The following is a 12,675-nucleotide window of genomic DNA, read 5'->3' on the forward strand; positions in this document are numbered from 1 at the left end:
AAAAAAATCACTATCATCCCTTCTCCTGAAAAAAAGGGGGAAAGCACAGAAATAATACAGGGGGAAGAGAAAAGATTATACTCATAGTGGTGGCTGCTGTTCAAAAAATGGGGGATGATCGCAGTCTTCGCCTCAGTTGACCGACTCGCCCATCTTCAACCGGATCTCATGTTACGTGTCTGCAAGTGAACATGAGATCCGGTTGAAGATGGGCGAGTCGGTCAACTGAGGCGAAGACTGCGATCATCCCCCATTTTTTGAACAGCAGCCACCACTATGAGTATAATCTTTTCTCTTCCCCCTGTATTATTTCTGTGCTTTCCCCCTTTTTTTCAGGAGAAGGGATGATAGTGATTTTTTTAAAAACGGTCAGGATTTATGTTTTGAAGGACAGACTGACAAGACAGGTCTGGACATTGGGTGATGGAATTTAAGCTCTACCTTAGAGGCCCATACCTGATGGTTTGAGGACAGCAGGGGATCACCTTAAGAACCCCGTAAGGGGTCGGCAAGGTACAAGTCCCTCTTTAGGTCCCTTCCACAAATGCAGGACGAGAAGAATTGACATCGTCCACAATCAGTGGAACCATTGCAAGAGGTAGCGGGACCTGGTGAGCGGTCACCCTTGTGCTTTTACAGACATGCAAAACGGTCTATGTTAATCTGTCCATAATTAATCTTTCATATTTAAGGAGATTAGGCTATAGTTACTTGGAGTTTAGATGGTACATTATCTATTAGCTGACCGTTCGGTGATATATGGCCAGGTATCTCTTCTCCTGAAAAAAGAAAAAGAAAAAGACGAGGGGGGTACCATGTGGGCAGGATTGCCCATTTGTAACATGGCAGCCTGTGACATCTTGAATTCCAATGAGCAAGCGCAAGGAGGCGTGGCCCGGATACAGGACTGTGACGAATTTTTTGACCCAGTGATGTGGGTTGGCTGATGACGCAGACTGACGACTTCCGGTATGGCCGGAAGTTGTGATCCGGGACTTGCGCATTTAGTTTGTTTACAAACGGAGGGAGCGGAGTGAACAACCATGCGCTATTGGAGGAGTGACGCAGCCAGCAACAGCTGATGACCGCCCACTACACCGGAGATCATGAATATAGGTACACAATCGGACACTGGAAGTATTGTAACTTGTCACTTTCAAGTGGGGTTTTGCACTATATGATTATTGAAAGATGCTTTTGCTGTATATGTATCTTTATACACTAATAGATCACTGTGAGTGAGATTGTTTTATCACTGTTTATTATATGACGTCACGGGATTGTGACAGTTTTTGACACCTCCCCCTCATCAATGTGTGCTAATTGAGGGGCCTATAAATATATTGTGCATTTCACTTGTGCTTGTGCTTGAGAAAGGCTCTATTGAGGAGCCGAAACGTTGCGCTTTTCTACAGATGTGTGAATAAATACACCCGCACAGGGTTACACGTACTTGGAGTGCCGCTCTCTTTGTTTTTTGGTATATATATGTGTATACATACACAAATAGCTAAACAATACACCCGCACGGGGTTACACGTACTTGGAGTGCCGCTCTCTTTGTTTTTTGGTATATATATGTGTATACATACACAAATAGCTAAACAGTCAATCACATGGCAACAAATCAGAATGAAGAATAAATTGGATTTAAGTGGCCTTGAATGTGGCATGATTGTTGGGTCCAGAAGAACCGGTATATTTCAGAAACTGTTGATCTACTGGGATTTTCACATACAACCATTTCTAGGGTTTACAGAAAATATTCAAAAAATAAAGAAAAAAGAAAAGAAAAGGAAAATATCCAGTTAGCGGCAGTTGTGTGGATGAAAATGCTTTGTTGACGTCAGAGGAGAATAGGGACACTGGTTCTAGATGATGGAATATATATATATATATATATATATATATATATATATATATATATATATAAAACTCAATGGGGGGAATTTATCATTGTATATAGAGCTGTTTTGTTGCGCAAGTGTTTTTTTGCATCTTTTTTTGCGCAAATTTTGATAGAATTTTTAATCCCCTTGTCTATGGTTAAGTTTACCATAGAGCACTTTCTACTGTGGAATCAAATTTACTAATTGCGTTTTTTTTTCGCAAAAAAAAAAGCGCAAACTGCATTTTCTTGCGCAAATATACACCACCTCGGAGGACACGTACCAAAGTGTCTATTTTGACACAGTAAGGACTGCTACTCCCATCATGGAGAGACTCTGCCCATGATGGGAGTTGTAGTCCAGGGGCTGAGGTGCAGATCGCAGCAGGTCATTATCCAGAGACCCGCTGCGATCCGCACTTAATAACTATACTAGCCGGCAGTACATGCGTCTACACTGTGCTGCCCGCCGCTCCTGTGTACACATAATCCCTACCGCCGGAATACGGGAGCTCTGATTGGTCAATAGCTATTCACCAATCAGAGCTCCCCTCTCCCAGCAGGGATTATGAATTATAAGAAATGTATATAGGAGCCCACGGCAGTGCAGTGTAGACGTATGTACTGCCGGCTTGTATAGTTAATAAATGCGGATCGCAGGAGAGTGATCTTCCCCTCTGCCCTTGGACTACTACTCCTATTATGGGACAGAGTCTGTCCCATGATGGGAGTAGTTGTAGTACCGCAGTGCTGCTGAGGGATGGCATTTGCACATCCCCGGCTGCGGGACTTTTAGGACTACTACTCCCATCATGGGCAGACTCTGCTCATGATGAGAGTTATAGTCCAGGGGCTGAGGTGCAGATCGCACCGGGTCATTCTGCAGAAACTCGTTGCGATCCGCATTTATTAAGATAACAAGCTGGCGGTACATGCGTCTACACTGCGCACCCCGCCTTCTTCTATATACACTGTCATAATTTATAATCCCCGCTGCCGGGAGAGGGGAGCTCTGATTGGTCAATAGCTATCCACCAATCATAGCTCCCATGTTCCAGCAGGGATTATGAATTATCACAGTGTATATAGAAGCCAAAGGCAGCGCAGTGTAGACACATGTAACGCCGGTTTGTATAGTTAATAAATGCGGATCACCACAGATCTCCAGAGAATGATCTGCTGTGATCCACATTTAAGTTAAAAAGCCGGCGGTACATGCAGCTACACTGCGCTGCCACCGGCTTCTATCTATATACACTGTAGTAATTCATAATCGCCACCAGGAGAGGGGAGCTCTGAATGGTCAATTGTTATCCACCAATCAAAGCTCCCGTGTTCTGTGGCGGCGATGATGAATTATGTCAGTGTATATAGGAGCACAGGAGCACAGGGTAGACGCATGTACCGCCGGCTTTTTAATTTAAATGTGGATAACAGCAGATAATTTTCTAGAGATCTGTTGCGATCCGCATTTATTAACTATACAAGCCGACCTTACATGCGTCTAAATCGCGCTGCCCACCAGCTTGTATATACACTGTCATAATTCATAATCCCCACCACCAGAACACGGGAGCTCTGATTGGTGAATAGCTATTCACCAATCAGAGCTCCCGGCGGGGGGGATTATGAATTATTACAATGTATATAGGAGCCCGCGGCAGCGCAGTGTTGACGCATGTACCGTCGGCTTGTCAACTTAAATGTGGATTGCAGCGGGTCTCTGCAGAATGAACCGATACGATCTGCACCTCAGCCCCTGTAATATAACTCCCATCATGGATAGAGTCTTTCAATGATTGGAGTAGTAGTCCTAAAAGTCCCGCAGCCGGTGGAATGTGTAAGTGCCATCACTCAGCAGCGCTGCGGTACTATTCATGACACTGGCAGGTCTCAGCTTTGCAAAGGGGGCAGTGCATGCTATAAATTCTGTAGGGTGCCCAAACTTTTGCAGATGCCATTTTTTTTCCTGTTATTTTGAAAGTGTAAATGATGGAAATAAAATCTAACTTTTGTTGACATATTATAAGAATGTCTAATCAGTAATTTGATGCCTTTTGGAGATTTATCCATGTTTCCTTGGCTTCTTTATGCACATTAATGCACATTTTTACCTGGGATGCCCAAACTTTTGATCCCCACTGTAGGAGGACGGGATATGAGGTTGAGATAGGAGGTCCGGATAGGAGGATGGGATAGGAGGTCGAGATATGATGACGGGTTATGAGGACGGGATATGCGGTAGGGATATGAGGACGGGATATGTGGTTGAGATATGAGGACAGGATATGGGGTTTGGATATGACAACAATATATGAGGACGGGATATGAAGTCAAAAGCTTCCTCCTTTGTTGATTTTCCTCCCCAACAAGGATTAGGAAGGAAAAACCTGGCAACGCTGGGTACTCAGCTAGTGGCAATATAAATTCAAAAGAACATTTTTTTTACAACCACAGTATTCAGAATACCATATCTGCACAACATCTTGAAGCAGAGGAACTGGGAACCACTCCTATAAGCTAAAAACAAGAAACAGGCTACAATTCTTAATGGCTCATTCAAATTGGAGAATCTAAAAGAATGATGCCTGGTCTGATAAGTCTCAATTCCAGCTGTGACATTTCTATGGCAGGGTCAGAATTTGTCATAAACAACATGACATTAAGGATTCAGGTTGTCTTATATCAACGGTTCAGGCTGCTGGTGGTGGTGTAATGGTGTGGAGGATACTTTCTTAGCACACTTTGGGCCCCTTAAAGGAGTACTCCACCCCTAGACATCTTATCCCCCATCCAAAGGATGGGGGATAAGATGGCTGATCGCGGGGGTCCCGCCGCTGGGGACCCCCACAATATAGCATGCGGCACCCACCTGTTTCTGCTCCGGAAGCGCTGGAGGGTCTGGGTCCCGACCACCGGAACGGGAGTCCGTGACATCACGACTCCGCCCCCGTGTGACGTCACGCCTCGTCCTCTCAATGCAAGTCTCACACAGGGGCGGAATCGTGACATCACGGACTTCCATTCCGGTGGTCGGGACCCAGACCCTCCAGCGCTTCCGAAGCAGAAACAGGTGGGTGCCGCATGCTACATTGCGGGGGTCCCCAGCGGCGGGACCCCCGCGATCAGACATCTTATCCCCTATCCTTTGAACATTTTGTTCAGAACAGTCGGAGGCCGTGATCGTGACATCACAGACATGCCCCTTGTGATGTCACACCACACACCCCTCTGTTCATGTCCCATAAACATGAATGGAGGGGGGTGTGGCGTGACATCACAAGGGGCAGTTCCTGTGGCAGTGTTCATGACCAAAGCCACAGGAACCCAACTATTTTTTAGAACACCGGGTGCTGCAGAAGATTGTGGAGTGCCCCAGCAGCGGGACCCCCGCGATCAGACACCTTATCCCCTATGCTTTGGATAGGGGATAAAATGTCTAGCAGCGAAGTACCCCTTTAATGTTGCTGGGTAGACAGCTTCCTCCAGTTGACTTCTGGGGGTTACAGACAACTAGAATTGTGGAGATCAACCAATTTTCTGATACAAGAATAGTGGTACATATAAACATTTCACAGGGACTTCACCCAGAGATGTTTGCCTTGGGCATGCATTAAATCTCTTAATGGTATGTGTGTATATTATTGATGGCTATTTTGCATATACTTAAGGGTATACTTCAAGCAGGCCTATAACATTCCCTAATTGGCTTCCACTACTACCACTCTGCCACTTTTGAGACCTCTGCGTCTTGGAGATATCAAAAGCTCCATATTGGACAGTCTTCCGCCTTACTCTTTATGCACTTTAGTCATTCGGAGATAAGCTAGTGACTGGTTCACCCTCCTGTACGTAACATTTCCAATTTATAAAATATGGCTGGACCATTGCATCAATAAAGCACTTTTTGCCTTTTGTCCCCCCCCCCACCTTGTAGTCTGTAAGCACTCAGAAGCAGGGCCCTCACTACTCCTGTTTGAATATTTAGTGTGTGATATACTTTATTTGTACCCCAAAATTGTAAAGTGCTGCACTATACAAATAAAATGATAATTATTATTTAATATTATTACTTAAGTCAGCGGCATTATAATTGTGTTAGGCTTACTGGTGCATACACATACAACACAAATTTCCTAAGATACCACATGTAATGTAATTCACCTTTGCTTATTGAATTACTGCTCAGGGCTCTGACCTCCTTTCTCTACTTGATGCATAGTGTAAATGCTTTTAATGGTTCATTGATGGTTTGTGTTTTCTAATAAAGTCAAATAGTATTACATTTAATTAGATCGTGGGGATTATTTGTCGGTGTAAACTGTACAATGTATAGCACTGTGCTGTAAGATCGCAATCCTCTAGTTTTAGCTGTTTAGAAAGCATGTTATCGTTTACTATTTAGGAAGGAGGCTATTTTCTTATGCATGATTATTTTTAAACTGTTTTCTTATTACATTTCAACAGTCATATCAGGTTTGTTTTTACAAATAAAATATATGGGCAGTTGTTAGGGGATGTTCACACGGCAGATTTTTTGCGGATAGTCCGCACGGACATTGCGCTGCAGCAAAGTCCCATTGATTTAAATGGGATTCTGCTTGACTGTTCACACAGCAGAATTTTCGCTCCAGATGTTTCTGCCGTGGAAATTCTGATTTCTGTGTCTAAAAAGAAAAGACAAGTCTATTCTTTCTGCGGAATTTGCAAGGAAATGCTTTACTGTCTATGAGACAGCACATTTCTGAGCAGCCTTAGCGCCCGCTGGAATGGGTGAATGTGTGGAATGTCTTCACGTGTTTTCTGCGTGGATATTGCGCACATTTTCCTAACATGTGAACACGACCTTAGGGTACTCTTCAGGTCTGTTCTATCAAGGATTTATAAAGAAAGTGTATTAACCCATTAGGGACTCAGACCATTTTATTTTATTTTTTTTAATATCAACTGGCTCCAGAAAGTTAAACAGATTTGTAAATTACTTCTGTTGTTTTCTGTCTGGCAGTAGTGTTGCTCGCGAATATTCGCAATTCGAATATTATTCGCGAATATCGCATATTCGCGAATTCGCGAATTTCGCGAATATAGCGCTATATATTCGTAATTACGAATATTCGTTTTTTTTTTTTTTTTTTTTTCTTCACAGTACACATCACAGTGATCATCCCTCTCTGCTTCCAGCTTGTGTGGTGTAAAGAAGGCTGTAATACTACTGTGTGAGACTGGCGTGCGAAAATTCGCATATGCGAAAATTAGCATATGCTAATTTTCGCATATGCGAATTTCCACATACACTAATTTTCGCATGCGCGTATTTTCGCATACGCGAAAATAAAACGAGAATATAACGAATATGCGAATATTCGCGAATATATGACGAATATTCGTCCATATATTCGCGAATATTCGCGAATTCGAATATGGCCTATGCCGCTCAACACTATCTGGCAGTAGTGCTCTCTGCTGACATCTCTGCTTGTCTTTCGGAACTGCACAGAGTAGAAGAGTAGAAGAGAGCACTTAGACAGAAAAGAACAACTCAACTTCAGCAACTCATAAGTACAGAAAGGATTAAGATTTTTTAACAGAAGTAATTTACAAATCTGTTTAACTCTCTGGAGCCAGTTAATATATATAAAAAAGTTTTTTCCTGGATTACCCCTTTAAGGACTCTTAAGGTGAAAAGGCCATTTTTTGCAATTCTGACCACTGTCATTTTATGCATCAATAACTCTGAGATGCTTTTACCTTTTATTCTGATTCCAAGAATGTTTTTTCATGATATATGGTACGTTAACATAGTGGTAAATTTTTGTCGTTACTTACATCCTTTCTTGGTGAAAAATATAAGGAATACAGACATTCCAAATAAATTATATATTGATTCACAAATACAATATGTCTACTTTATGTTGGCATCATAAAGTTGACATGTTTTTACTTTTAGAAGACAATAGATGGCTTCAAAATATAGCAGCAATTTTCAACTTTTTCACGAAAAATTCAAAATCCGAATTTTTCCAGGACCAGTTAAGTTTGAAGTGGATTTGAGGTGCTTTTCTGTGGGAAATACCCCATAAATGACCCCATAATAGAAACCTCTCAAAGTATTTAATTCAGAAAGATTATTAACCCTTTAGGTGTTTCACAGGAATAGCAGCAAAGTGAAGAAGAAAATTCTAAATCTTAATTTTTTACACTTGCATGTTCTTGTAGAGCCAGTTTTTGAATTTTGACAAGGGCTAAAAGGAGAGAAATCCCCTCTAAATTGGATTTTTGATTTCTCTCAAGTAAGGAAATACCTCAAATGTGGATGTAAAGGGTTCTGCGGGCGCAGTAGAGAGCTCAGAAGGGAAGGAGCGACAATGGGATTTTGAAGAGTGAATTTTGCTGAAATGGTTTTTGGGGGGCATGTTACAGTTAGGAAGCCCCTATGGTGCCGGAACAGATAAAATAAAAAACCCACATGTCATAATATTTTGGAAACTACACCCCTCAAGTAATGTAAAAAAGGGGTACAGTCAGCCTTAACACCCCACAGGTGTTTAACAACTTTTCTTTAAAGTCGGATGTGTAAATGAATTTTTTTCACTAAAATGCCTGTTTTCACCAAATTTTACATTTTTACAAGGGGTAATGGGAGAAAATGCCCCCTAAAATTTGTAACCCCATTTCTTCTGAGTATGGAAATACCCCATGTGTGGACGTCAAGTGCTCTGCTGGCAACACTACAATGCTCAGAAGAGAAGGAGTCAAATTTTGGCTTCTGGAAAGCAAATTTTGCTGAAATGGTTTTTGGGGGGCATGTCACATTTAGAAAGCGCCTATGGTGCCAGAACAGCAATAAAAAAAAAAAACAAAAAAAAAAAAGCTACATGGCACACTATTTGGGAAACAACACTCCGCAAGGAACGTAACAATGGGTACAGTGAGCCTTAACACCCCACAAATGTTTGATGACTTTCGTCAGATATGTAAATGGAAACTTTTTTTTCTCTAAAATGCAATTTTTTTCCCCAAATTGTAAATTTTTACAAGGGGTAATAGGAGAAAATGCCCCCCAAAATTTGTAACACCATTTCTTCAGTATGGAAATACCTTATATGTGGATGTAAAGTGCCCTGTGGGTGAAATACAATGCTCAGAAGAGGAGGAGCTCCATTGAGCATTTGGAGAGAAACATTTTTGGGAATAGAAGTCGGGGTTCATGTGCGTTTACAAAGCTCTCCATGGTGCCAGAACAGTGGGCCCCCCACATGTGAACCCATTTTGGAAACTACACCCATCACAGAATTTAATAAGGGGTGCCGTGAGCATTTACACCCCACTGGCATTTGACAGATCTTTGGAACAATGGGCTTTGCAAATGAAAAACATTTTTTTTTTGTCACAGACCACTGTTTCAAAAATCTGTCAGACACCTGTGGGATGTAAATGCTCACTATACCTCTTATTACATTATGTGAAAGGTGTCGTTTCCACAATGGGGTCACATATAGGGGGTCCATTGTTCTGGCACCATGGGGGCTTTGTAAACACATGTAACCTTCAATTCCAGATAAATTTTCTCTCCAAAAGCCCAATGGCACTCCTCTTTTGGGCATTGTCCTTACTCAGAAGAAATGGGGTTACAAATTATGGGGGCTTTTTTCCTATTTTTCCTTGTGAAAATAAAAAATTTTGGGTAACACCAGCATTTTAGTGAAATTTTATTTTTTGCATTTTCCCATCCAATTTTAACAAAAATTTATCAAACACCTGTAGGGTGTTAAGGCTCACTATACCCCATGTTACGTTCTGTGAGGGGGGTAGTTTCCAAAATGGGATCACATGTGGGTATTTTTTTTTTGCATTTATGTCAGAACCGCTGTAAAATCAGCCACCCCTTTGTAAATCACCAATTTAGGCCTCAAATGTACATAGTGCGCTCTCATTCTTGAGCCTTGTTGTTGTGCGTCCGCAGAGCATTTTATGCCCACATAATGGGTATTTTCGTACTTAGGAGAAATTGTCTAACAAATTTTGGGGGTCTTTTTTTACTCCGTACTCGGGAGAAATTGCCTAACAAATTTTGGTGGACATTTTCTCCTTTTACCCCTTATGAAAAGGTAAAGTTGGAGTCTACACCATCATGTTATTGTAAAAAAAAAAAAAAAAAAATTACACTAACATGCTGGTGTTTGCCCCATACTTTTAATTTTCACAAAAAGTAAAAGGAGAAAATGCCCACCAACATTTGTTAGGCAATTTCGCCCGAGTACAGAAATACATGGAAATATATGTCCCCAAACTTTTGCCTTGAAATACGACAGGGCTCTGCAGTGATTCCCAAACAGGGTGCCTCCAGCTGTTGCAAAACTCCCAGCATGCCTGGAGAGTCAATGGCTGTCCGGCAATACCTGGAGTTGTTTTTTTGCAACAGCTGGAGGCTCAGTTTTGGAAACAGTGCCGTACCAGATGTTTTTCATTTTTATACTACTAAAACTCCCAGCATGCGTAGTTATGCAACAGCTGGAGGCACACTGGTTGCAAAACACTGGGAGTTTGTTACATAACTCAGTGTTTCGAAACCAGTGTGCATCCGGCTGTGGCAAAACTACAACTCCAAGCATGTACGGTCTATCAGTGCATGCTGGGAGCTGTAGTTTGCAACATCTGGAGGCACACTGGTTGTAAAACACTGAGTTAGGTAACAAACTCTGTTTCGCAACCAGTGTGCATTCAGCTGTTGCAAAACTACAACTTTCAGCATGCACTTACAGCTGAAGGGCATGCTGGGACTTGTAGTTATGCAACAGCTGGAGGCACACTACTGCAACTCCCAGAATGCCCTTTGGTTGTCAGTGCATGCTGGGGGTTGTAGTTATGCAATAGTTGCATAACTACAACCCCCAGCTGTACCTCCTGCTACTGCACATGCCGGATCCTGCTGCCTGCCTCCACTGACTCTGCTCCTTGGGCCCTGATCCTGCTGCCAATGCAGCCTCAGGTACTTACTCTCGGCACCTGCTCTCGCCTCCGGAAGAGGGGCGGAGTGGGTGCATTAAGGAAACCCACACAGCACCAGTGCCACCTCACTCCTGCTGCTAAAGGGTGATAGGTGCCATCTCGGACTGCACATATCACCCTTTTATTCGGGTCACCAGGGACCTGATTGACCCAGAATCGCCACAAATCCCCAATCAGGACCCCCCTAGGTGTTGTCAGGGGATGCCTGCTGAAGGATTTCAGCAGGCATCCTGGTCCGATCCCTGCCCAGTGAGCGGCGGGGACCAGAATTCCCACTGTCGTACTGGTACGCCCTGGATCCTTAAGGATGGGGGATGTAGAGTGTATGCATACGCCCTGCATCTCCAAGAGGTTAAAGGGGTACTCTGGTGAAAAAAAAATAATTCAAATCAATTGGTTTGAAAAGGTAAACAGCTTTGTAAATACTTCTATTTAAAAATCTCCATCCTTCCAGTATGTTTCAGCTGCTGTATGCTCCACAGGAAGTTGTATAGTTCTGCCTAACCACAGTGCTCTCTGCTGACACCTCTGTCCATGACAGGAACTGTCCAGAGCAGGAGAGGTATGGCATGGGGATTTGCTCCTGTTCTGGACAGTTCCTGACATGTACAGAGGTGTCAGCAGAGAGCACTGTGGTCACACTGAAAATAACTATACAACTTCCCGCAGAGCATACAGCAGCTGATAAGTACTGGAAGGATTAAGATTTTAAAATAGAAGTAATTTACAAATCTGTTTAACTTTGTGGCACCAGTTGATATAAAAAAAATGTTTTTTTTTTCCCTTTAGGGCAGTCACTTAAAACCATATGCCTGGGTTAATTGTCAGGGTTCTAAAAAGGACCTCTTCTTATGATACCTCTGGTCCTTCTGACTATAAAGGTGAAATGTTTTCACAATATTTTTCTGTATATTTCAAGTTTGAAGTCAAACCTTTTTCACAGAACATTGTAAATCACGGCAGTATGACTGTATTATCTGTACGTAAGATCTTTTTTTTAAGATTTAAGCACCCACAACTGTGCTCTGTGCCCTTTACATTACAGCAGTTCCACCTTTACTAGAAAGGGTTTCCAAGCAATGGCTTAATTACATAGTATCTTAGTTTCTTGGCATTTCATGATTTACCTTTACAGCACAAGGAGTCAGTGAGCATAGTTATTATGCTCCAGCAGTCATAAGCAGAGCAGGCAGACAAGGTGGATAGCTTCATAAATTGTTCTGGGGATAGTCAAACCATTGCTTGCTACTGTAGAATAAAACAAAATTGCAATAGCCTTTAAAGATCTGCTTTACATTGCCATGAAGATGTGTAGTATTAACAATATTTTAGCCCTCTTCTTCAACCGGCTGCACAATTTGGCTATATAGCTTTAATTTACAGCAGATAGTTGAAGTCTAAAGCAGCAAATTACTGTGAGCACAGGAACCTTTTAATTGGAGGCTAAGACATGAATGTGGAAAAGGTTGTAGCTGGATAGAGAAGGTAAGTATATTATAAGACCTACTGGGTGTATCACTTCTATGCATGCAACAGCTGCTATTATGTAAAAATAAAGTCTGCAAGACAATGACAACTAGCATTGTAATGATTTATGACCATGGTAGCTGAAATCTGTGCGTGCAGTTGTCAGAAAAAGTGTGAATGTACCTCATAATCGGTTGAGAATGAAAGATGGATGTGGGTGACTTCACTCCCCATCTCACAGTAATCTCAATCTAACTTATCTTGAAGGCCCCATACACTTATAATAGGACCGCAGGATGTATATCAAAAAC

This window comes from Hyla sarda, chromosome 1 (genome assembly GCF_029499605.1).
Source record: "Hyla sarda isolate aHylSar1 chromosome 1, aHylSar1.hap1, whole genome shotgun sequence".
Lineage (NCBI taxonomy): Eukaryota > Metazoa > Chordata > Amphibia > Anura > Hylidae > Hyla > Hyla sarda.